Raw genomic sequence first — 11,002 nt, forward strand, 5'->3', positions numbered from 1 at the left:
CAAGACCTTAATCATCCAAACATCTTTAATCAAATATTTTATTAAATTTTAATTGTCAATGTACAATTAATTCTCCGAAAAGGTCTTACAGACCAGGTCGGTCAGATATATTGACAAAACGAAAGCATAAATATAAAGACTTAATGTGTACTTGGCGTATTAAGGCCATCTCTAAGTAGGTGACTTCAGGGAAATATGACTCATAGTACTGCTGACTTTTAAAAATAACAAATTCTTGAACTTTATGTGAGCACTAAAGAAAGAAAATAATCTTAAAAATAATTCTGCCAAAGATATCAGAGAGGTTGTCAGTGAGAAACATAATACAACTTATTTTTCATACGTCTTTTATCATGCATTCGGAGCTGTTGTTCAATGGTAGAACATCAATCTACAAAACAGATTGTTATGGGTTCAAGTCATGTCAGCTCTGAAAAGTTACTGTTTTTTGGAAGCTTGGTATTGCCATTTTACGTTGAAAGATTTTGGAGATGTTGTTCAATGGTAGAACACCAATCCCAAAACAGATTGTTATGGGTTCAAGTCATGTCACCTCTGAAAAGTTACTGTTTTTTGGAAGCTTGGTATTGCCATTTTACTTTGCCATAACACTCTATCTTTCTTATGAACAAGATCCAGCGAATCTTCACTCTTAGCTGTTTGTACCATATCATAAACCCCTCCAATGAAATTGTGACTTGCCCACTTGCTTGTAAGCCTTTTAAACAAATGACCAAATATAGAATTCTATTGAATTATTTAACTATTGCATCCCTGATATCAAATCTGTGGAATACGAACTTTCTTGTCCACTTTTTGGAAGCTTGGTATTGCCATTTTACTTTGCAAATCTTGTCAAGCTAATGCATAACACTCTATCTTTCTTATGAACAAGATCCAGTGCAATCTTCACTCTTAGCGGTTTGTACCATATCATAAACCCCTCCAACGAAATTGTCACTCGCCCACTTGCTTGTAAGCCTCTTCAACAAATGAGCAGATACAGACTTCTATTGAATTATTTAACTATTGCATACCTGCTATCAAATCTGTGGAATACCAACTTTCTTGGGCACTTTTTAACATATGTAATCAACAAATGTGCTGACCTGCTTGACCATATTTCTATGTTGCTTTCATGCATAGAACCCAATCACCACCATTTAAACATGATATGATCTTACAAATCAGTGGCCCAAATTGATGTTTTTTTAAAGGTACAAGGAAGTCTCTAACCATATTCTATCCTTAGTAGCTAATTCATAATATAAGTCCTGGAATATACACAATACCCATATTGCAGACGTATACAAACCGCAGCCTGTTTTACTGAATTCTCTCAGAGTTTTTCATTATTCAAAATTACAATATATTTGGCTGTCTCAATAGAAGATTTGCTCCTCCAGAGAGGTAATCCCACCAAATTTTAGTCATATTGGTCTGTATGTTGTCTTCGGTTTGTTTTAACCATGGCTTCTTCTCTCCATCAAAGTGAAAGATTTTCACATCACTGCCAATCCCAGAAAATCTAGATTCCCTCCTATTCCAAGAGGCATCAAGTTTGGTGTAATTTCCATCAAGTGCTAACATAATTGCCTGATCTGACCCACCATCTCTGCAAGGATGAAAATTATTAGAAGAGAATAGTGTTGGAACAACATTAAATATGAAAAGAAAGAAAACAAATTGGCATTCCTAATATTCTAGGCATATCAATATGCCCTGTTAGGACATTTTGACACTAGGAGCTACTTTAAGTTCCACTTCATCTAATGTGCTTTTAGTGTGTTTCATTATTGTTCCTTTGTATTTTAGTAATCCAACAATCATAATCATGTCTTAAACATGAGTGATTCGATAGTTCAACATATCGTTGACATTAAAGACACTCAATCCATTGCTCAACAGTCAAATGGTCCATGATCTCGATTTAAAGTGCATGGAGGATCATCCGTTGATAATCAATGTAGGATGTTTATGTAAACTATTCTTTCATTAATAGATTGTCCTTAGTGCTATGCACAATTTCCCATCTTAGAGGGTTTTTAACCACATAGATTGTCCTTAGTGCTATGCATGCCAAGAGGCCACCTAAGTCGGTCTATAAGAATTCTGAAAATTAAAATAAAATAAAATAAAAAATTTGGACATCATGTAGGCTCAAAAAGGACAACTCGGCCCCACCATGAAAGGGTGTGTCCCTTGGTCAAAATTCAACCCATTCAACTTGTATATATACATGATGTGACACACAGTGTTATCAGAACCGAACCGGTTCTAGCGGAACCGGCCGGTCTGACCGGTTTGGGGGCAAAACCGGTCCAGTCCGAACCGATTCCACCAGTTGCATAAAAAAACATTTTTTTCCTAGTTTCTAATGCTACTCTAGCCCCCCCCCCCCCCCCTTAAAGCTATTTAAACACCCCCACCCCCTCTATTTCACTCACACTATTCATTCGAGTCTCTTGCAATTCTTGAGCTGAGTTCGGTGAGGAGAATTCAGAGAGTTTTTTGCAGGGTTGTTCTGAGGGAGATTTTTTGCAAATTTGAAGAGTTGATTGGAGTCTTGGAGAGTTGTTGGAGAGTGTGTTTGAGCGTATACACACTAAGAAGAGGAACCGTTTGGAGCAAAAGCGGTTAAATGACATGGTTTTTGTTCAGTACAACCTTAGGTTGAGGCGCAACCAATCGCTGAATAAAACCCCTAAATCAAGCAACATTGTCTTGGGTGACTTTGATCCAACATCAGAATGGGTTGTGGAGAGTCAAGCACCAACATTTGACAATGAAGACCTTTCTTGGTTGGATTTGGACCCACCTCCACAGGATGCAAAGGTAGATATATCAGAAACACTAGTAGCAGCTTCAGAGCCAAGGGAATCAAGCCATAATCCCATTGCAGACTTGGATGCTACTCATTCTTCAAATGAGGATGAAGAGGATGATCAGGAATTGGATGATGATTCTGATGATGATTGATGATTTGATCATTGATTTGTTGTAGTTGTAGCTTGTAGTATTGTAGGTTGTAGTATAATACTATGATCTATCATGTTATTTTGGACTATAAAGGCCTTTTAGACTCTGCTTCTTGATGTTTGTAACATTTTTGGTTCAACGATGTTTTGCACTAAGTGGTTTTTCAGTTATATACACTATTACTTGCTATATAAATGAGAACTTTTGCATATTTGTGTATAGATGGTTTGGATTCATATGGATGCACATGAATATATCTGTTTTTTCTTTAAAATATGAATATTCTATGTTTTTGGTAAACTGGTTTTTTTCTGGTTTCGGTCCAGTTTCGACCAGTTCTTGGTCCACAAGGTTTTTTGGTTCGATGACCGGTTTCGTTCTGATAACATTGGTGACACATCACTTTGATTCATTCATCATCACATCGTCTCTCTTCTAAAACAACATGTGTGACAAAAGGAGGCTGAATTGACTTGACTTTGATCAAGTTGAAGGAAGGGAGGTTGACTACATTCAACTGTGTTGCAGGAGCTGAGTTTGACTCTAGTTAACCAAGCTGCAGGGCTGAATTTGACCGCAGAGCTAATCGTAGGTCTGAGTTTGACCAAGCTGGTTTGACCACAGATTTTGATCAAATTGACCACTGATTATTTTGGGCAATTTGACCAACCTTGACTTGCTGGAATTTGACCAAATTTGTCTGGTATTTTGACTTGGGTATTCGCACAAATTTCTGGAAAAATTATTGATTTGTAAACCTTGTTGAAGAATAATTTCTCCTAAAGAAAAGTTGTTGGGTTTTCTCCCAAGGTTGGGTTTCCCAGTGTAAAATTTGTTGTCTCTATTGTGCATGGCATTCTCTTTATGATCTTTATTGTTTCTGCTGCATTTATTATTGATATTTTCTGTTTATAATTGCTCAATGATATCAATAGCATGAGATAAATTGGTTGAAGATCATTAGGTAGTAATTATTAGATCAGAAGATTGGTTTATATTGTGCATCTTGTAGTTTTGAAAATGTAACTAGTTTCGTTCTTCATAATTGTTGTAGTCATTTCAATATGTATCCTATGTAACAAACAAGAAAAGAAGAAAGAAAGTCATTATTATTGAAGCATGGATTTCATGCTCATTATTGATGGTCTTCTAGGTAAAAGCATGTTCTTCGTGCTTCTAGGGTTTGTTAGGTCTTAAGATTTATTTTCATGAGTCAATGGAAACAACATCATGTTTATAAGCCCCTTTCGGGCAATTTGTAATTGTAAAAAGAATTGTTTTTGAGTCTAGAAGGTCCTGGAATCTCCAAGAGTACAAGTCGGCCCTGGGAGCATCAAGTCGACCTAAAGGAGGGAATTTGACAACTTGAGAAGGCTATATGAAGGAGCAGTTCAACTTCATTTGAGGCACACACACACACAAGTTTGATCTATCAAGAAAGAGTTCGATCTGTAGTTAGGAAGCAAGAAGAAGAAGAGTGAAAGTCAAGGAGAAGTTGGAAGGACGAAATCTATTGTTTTTGGGCTCTATCTCTCTCACACGTGCAAAATTCTAAGGTTTTTGGGCTACAGGAAGAGGCCGAAGTTGAGGTCCAAGTTGTAGGAGGACGAAGTGCAACATCTTGTAGCTGGAAGGAAGGATACTTGATCTAGACCTCGTTGACCTTAGGAGGAGCTATCTTGCTCCAGGAAGGTCTCAAAAGGAGGTTGATCTAGGGTTTCCTTGGAAGCTGCAAGACCAAAATTGCAAGGTCGAAGTTGTAGATTCAATAGCAGTGTTGTAGTTGGCAAGTCGAAGTTGCAACTCGAGTAGCAGTGTTGTAGCTTGTTAGTTTTTGCAGCATCGGATGTGTTCTAGCCACGAAATTTGGTGGAGACTAGAATACATGAGATCTGCAATACCCAGAAATCATTTCTGGAAATTCCACCTAGAAGTGTCTCAATTAGATTATTAGCCGATTTTTAAATATTTCCTAAGTCTAAACTTAGGGAATATGGTTAATTAATCAGTATTAATTGAGATAAGGTGAGAATCATCTAGAAATTCACACAGATCGACTTCAAGATGATCTTAGCCATTGATTAAGATTTAATCTTGGTTGTTGGTGTCCCAACAGAGGATTATAAGAAGAAGTCAATGGGCACTTGGAGAACACATAAGAGATCACCAAAAATTCGATTTCCTTGGCAGATCGATTTTCAGAGTAACAATAGTCAACTGTCGAAGAGCCAAAGATCGAAGCAGTGAGTGAGGGGCAAGGGCAGTGAGTCCGGAGGAGATTTTCCAAATCCTGAGAGTCAGCTACAAGAGGGTCAAGTTTCCTCAATGAGGCAGCGTAGAAGCTTCAGAGGTAGAAGATTGATTTGGCCAAATAGAGGGTTGATTCAGTTGCTAGAGGCCTGAAAGATTTCCAGAAGGGACCAGCGAGTCATTCTCAAAGGCTGGATTGGATAGACGGCTTGTTCAGTTTCAGTTCCACGCAGAGCGTGCCATAGGCTGCGCAGATTTGACGCAGAGGCTGACGCGGGGATTTCGTGGAGCCCATTCAAAGCCAGTTTTGGAGTTGGATTAGTGCCAGGTGAGACAAAATTTGTCTCACTAATTTTTGTGGCTAGTTTCTCCTATAGTGGATTCCCAGTTTGTGTATCCAGATTGTACTCATATTTTCACTACTGCATAATAAAATAAAACCCTCATCTATTGCACTGGTTTTCCCGCATTTGGTTTTTCCAGGGACTTCTGTCCAAAAACAACGATGTAAATTTTATGTGTGTGTTAGCATTTTCTCAATTCCAACACTATTTATTTTCCGCAATTTTATATGTGAAGGTTGCAGCGTGTTTATTTCGATGTTGCCGCAACAATAAACTGAAAAATTAATTTATCAGTTAGGAGAAATAATACCAGTTGTTGCAATAAGATTTCGTATTGGAATTTTCACATGGTATCAGAGCGTAGTTGATCAGCCGCAAACTCAAAGGCGAAAGAAGGAATTTCGTTGTTCAGTAAAGAGCAGTAGGCCGAAATTCCTAGGAGCAGCGCAGTCCTTTGCTAGGCAGGCCGAGTTACTTGAGGAAGTTCAATTTTTTTGAGCAAAGAAGCCGAAAAATTCAATTTTCCAGATCGAGTGATTCCAGAGACAGAGGGAGCAACTCAGATTTTTCGTTGGGCAAATTTATCGCTGACAGAGAGGGTTTCGCAGTAGTTCGCTAGAGAAAAACTAGCGTTGGGTGGAAGAGAGAAAAGCACACACAGAAGAGGGAAATTTTTCCTCAGGGAACTTCGAGTCTTGGAAGTTCGAATTTCCAGTTGCAGATTGGCAGTAGCAGCTTGCAGGATCACGCATTCTAGAAGGGAGTGTGAGTAGCAAAGTAGCAACTGAGCACAAGGAAAGAGGGAGTTTTCGATATTTTCATAGATGATCACTACAGGGCTTAGAGATCAGGATAGGTTGAATGGAGCTTCCAACTATGTCATCTGGAACGCTAGGATGTCCTTCCTTCTAGATGAATATGGCCTGAAAGCCTACTTTGTTAATGTAGTGGCAATTCCCCAGGATGCAGATCAGTAGAAAGAATACAAGAATGAGATGGCGCAAGCAAAGTGGTTGATCCTGGATGGAGTCCGAGACCATATAGTCTCACACATAAGTGGCAAGGATACTGCCAAAGAGATGTGGGATGCTCTCGCCACGCTATATCAAGGCACTTCCGAGTAGCGAAAGATGTTTCTTGAGGAGAAGCTAAGATGCATCCGGATGCAGAAGGGGGAAGGCATAGATCCCTTCCTTACCAGGATTCAAGAGGTCTGAGACCAGCTGTCAGTTGTTGGGGCAGCACCTCAACCCACGAAGCTAGTGTGATTGGCACTCAATAGTGTCTCAGAGGATTGGCAGGTCTTTGTCCAAAGCATATTGGGCAGAGATAGGCTACCAGAGTGGGACAGGATGTGGGCCGATTTGTAGCAGGAGGAGTTGAGACGAGCTCTATTAAAGAGCTCCATCAGTGGCAGCAGCAGTAGCGGATCGAAGATGGTGAAGCAGGAGGAGAATGTGGCCCTCGCATCTAGGGCTCCCTGTCAAGGGCAGGGGGAGCAGAGAAAGAAGAAGGACTTGTTAAAGGTCAAGTGCTTCAAGTGTGGTGAGCTCGATCACTAAAGTACCCAGTGTCCTCTCAGAAAGAAGGACAAGGAGGAGAAGTAGGACCAGCACGCAGCTTCAGCAAAGATCGACAGGCTATCCTCCAGGTTGGAGGAAGACTTCGTGATGTTCGCAGATATACCTCCAGGAGTGAGTTGGGGAGATTTGGTACTATAGTCCCAGAGAACTACAGAGTTTGGGCAGGATCCTTGAGGATTCCACCTCATGGATCATTACCTAGCTACGGGGTCCCATAGTATTTAGTAGCAGGATGGATCAGTGGCAGTAGATGCAGTCAGTGCCAGAGTGACAATTACAGACTAGTAGAAGTCAAATGCTGAGGAGCGCAGTGCAGTGTTGGCAGCGGTATCGCAGTGTCAGCAGCAGCATAGATGCAACATCAAAGTTGCGTAGTAATTGGTGGGCAAAAGCAACCATACATCAGCAGTGTGACAGGAGATGAAACAGAGACAGAGTGTTGTGGCAGGGTATGCAGCACTAGAACACATTCCTTGCTAAGAGGGAGTGTTAGTTTTTGTAGCATCAAATGTGTTCCAGCCACGAAATTTGGTGGGCAGGCTAGAATACATGAGATCTTCAATACCCATAAATCGTTTATGGAAATTCCACCTAGAAGTGTCTCAATTAGATTATTAGCCGATTTTTAAATATTTCTTAAGTTTAAACTAAGGGAATATGGTTAATTAATCAATATTAATTGAGATAAGGTGAGAATCATCTAGAAACTCACATAGATCGACTTCAAGATGATCCTAGCCATTGATTAAGATTTAATTTTGGTCGTTGGAGTCCCAACAGAGGATTATAAGAAGAATTCGATGCACACTTGGAGAAGACATAAGAGATCACCAGAAATACGATTTCCTTGGCAGATTGATTTTCAGAGTAACAGTACTCAACTGTTGGAGAGCCAGAGATCGAAGCAGTGAGTGAGGGGTAGGGACAGTGAGTTTGGAGGATATTTTCCAAATCCGAAGAGTTAGCTAAAGGAGGGTCGAGTTTCCTAAGTGAGGCAGCGCAGAAGCTTCAGAGGCAGAAGTTAGATTTGGCTAGACAGAGGGTTGATTCAGTTGTTGGAGGCCAAGAAGATTTTCAGAAGGGACCAACGAGTCATTCTCAGAGGCTGGATTGGGCAGACGACTTGATTAGTTTCAGTTCCAGGCAGAGCGTATCAGAGGCTGCACAGATTTGACGCATAGGCTGACGCAGGGGTTTCGTGGAGCCCATTCAAAGACAATTTTGGAGTTGGATCATTGTCGGGTGAGACAAAATTTGTCTCACTAATTTTTGTGGTCAGCTTCTCCTATAGTGGATTGCCAATTTGTGCATCCAGATTGTACTCAAATTTTCACTGCTACATAATAAAATAAAACCCTCATCTGCTGCACCAGTTTTCCCACATTGGGATTTTCTGGGGACTTTTGTCCAAAAACAACGGCGTAAATTTTATGTGTGTGTGTTAGTATTTAATACTTTCAGCGCTATTTATTTTCTGTAGTTTTATTTGTGAAGGTTGCAGTGTTTTTATTTCGATGTTGTCGTAGCAATAAACTGAACAATTAATTTATCAGTTAGGAGAAATAATACTAGTTGCTGCAATAGGATTCCATATTGGAATTTTCACATAGCTGGCAGGTCGAGTAGCAGTGTTGTAGCTGGCAGGTCGAAGTTGCAGGGTGTAGCAGTTTGGTGCAGAATCAAGGAAGGACTTGAGAAAGCACCGACTTGGTACTGGGAGGGGATTGGGTCTTTGTATCCCATTTGAAGCAGATTCTAAGAAGAGAAGAGGTTTTGGGTTTTCCCCCTAGAGGGGTTTTGTGCTGGCTGAGAGCCTATATTTTTGTCCTCTTTTGTTACTATTATTATTCTTGATATTGTTTGATGAAAGATCTAACTAAAGAAGATAAAGAAGATAACTAAAGATTCACAAGCACTATCAAGGTTAAGGAAAATAAGATATAATAGTTGTCGCTTTACATTTTCTAACATGGTATCAGAGCTAAGGTGAACAAGGAAGGCAGTTGGAAAGGACACTAGAAAGGATTGTTGATCAAAAGATAGGAAGCTCTCGAAGCTTGAAAGAAGAAGACTACAAAATTGTCTTTTGAAGGGATCTAGTTAAAAGCTCATTGGTAAAAGACCCTTCTAATCTAGGGTTTCTACATTGAAGAAGATCAAGACTACATCAATCTCGCAAGGAGGGTGTTGATCTTGCAAAAAGGAATTCTATTTGTAAGGCATCAATCTTGGAAGTTGGTGGAGGAATCCTAGGGAACATCTTTTAAAGACATCATCCAAAACTCTCCAAAGGTCTTGAAAGAATCAAGAAGGTTGGAGACATCATGAAGAAAAATCTTGATCATCAAGTAACATATTATTACATCATGCTTGAATCTTCAAGTCATATGGGTTATTTCTGCAAAGAAAGCAACAAGCTCATTGGGGCAACAAACTATCTAGCATGGAAGAAAAAATTGACTTAATACTGACAGAACAAGACGTAATGGAATATGTTATTGGGGAGATTATTGAACCTGAGAAAGATAAGACACAAGAACTAGCAAAATACAAGAAAGGGGAAGTAAGGGCACAAAGGATCATAGTGGAATCCATTAAAGATTATCTTGTTCCATTTGTTGCAAATTTGAAGACTTCCAAGGCTATGTATGACAAGCTAGTGAATTTATATTCAATAAGTACAACAAGTCAAAAGATGTTGTTAAGAAACAAGTTGTACAAAATGAAGAAGTCAAAAGATGAGGATGTGGCATCCTTCCTCATGAGAGTCTCTCAACTAAGAGACCATCTGCAAGGACTTGGGGAACCAATCACTGATTCTGAAGTAACCATCTGTGTACTGAATGCATTGCCACCATAATGGAGCAACTTTGCAACAAGGATTCAACTCCCTTTGATGAGTTGTGGGCGCAATGCATATTAGAAGAATCAAGGATCAAGGTCAAAGATGATATTGGATTTGATGAGCAATCTCAAGCGTTTCTAGGCCAAGTCAAGAAGTTGAAGAAAGGAAAGTTTGGTAAGTCCAAGAAGAAAGACATGTCCAAAGTGCAATGTTTTGGATGCAATGAATTTGGACACTTTAAGAGGGATTGTCCAAACAAGCAGAACAATAAAAGAAAGGAAACGAGTGAAGCTCATGTAGTCGAAGCCGTGGGAGAATCTAAGAAGGCGAAGAAGGAAGAAGTGAAAGATCTTTACTACTAAAGAAGGTTCACAGACTGTCAAGTTTTCTGAGAAGATTAATCTTTCTTTTAATAGCATGTTTCGCATAGCATCATAGAAAGAAGCATATGATACTAGCATGTCTAGAATTTTACATGATTAAGTTGCTTTCATCTAGATATATGGATAGATAGACCATTTTTGCATAATGTTCATCCATGTATTATCTAACATTATGTTAGAGGTAGTCATCTTGCTCAGGTGGATCATCATGATCCTAGAAGAACCATCATTATGGAAGGTTCTTGGGAAAAGCACTATGACAAGGTTAGTATGCATTCCATGTAATGTGGAGTCAATACTGGTAAAGGGATGAAGGAATGCAATGGGTCAAGATGCAGGCTCTTTGTGAGATATATGAATAGATAGATGATTGGATGAAAGCATAGGAATGCATGCTGGATATAAAAATTTGGATAAGATTCATGTGTAGAATCTTGTGGAAAGAAAGTTGGTCATAAAATATGCTTAGGTATATGGATATATGATGCTTGAGAAAAATAAGATTTGACTTACTTAAGGATGTATAAAAGATTAAGACTTTCTCTAGAATATATATAATAATGATTAACATCTAGTATAGTCTCCGGAAGAAAAGTTGAAACTTGGTAATCAAGTTCG

General features: G+C 39.2%; 1 pseudogene across 1 annotated transcript in view; it reads right to left on the reverse strand.

Moving 5' to 3' along the window:
- Positions 1 to 312: 312 nt before the first annotated feature.
- LOC149225637 (putative galacturonosyltransferase-like 10) overlaps positions 313 to 11,002 on the reverse strand; it is a 93,027-nt pseudogene continuing 82,337 nt past the window's right edge. Inside the window, exon 6 of the transcript XR_016247683.1 lies at positions 313 to 1,615. The product of XR_016247683.1 is annotated as a putative galacturonosyltransferase-like 10 (transcript). The remainder of the gene's footprint in view (positions 1,616 to 11,002) is intronic.

Source organism: Pinus tabuliformis, chromosome J (assembly GCF_031772625.1).
Source record: "Pinus tabuliformis cultivar Carrire ecotype Pingquan chromosome J, CPIR1, whole genome shotgun sequence".
Lineage (NCBI taxonomy): Eukaryota > Viridiplantae > Streptophyta > Pinopsida > Pinales > Pinaceae > Pinus > Pinus tabuliformis.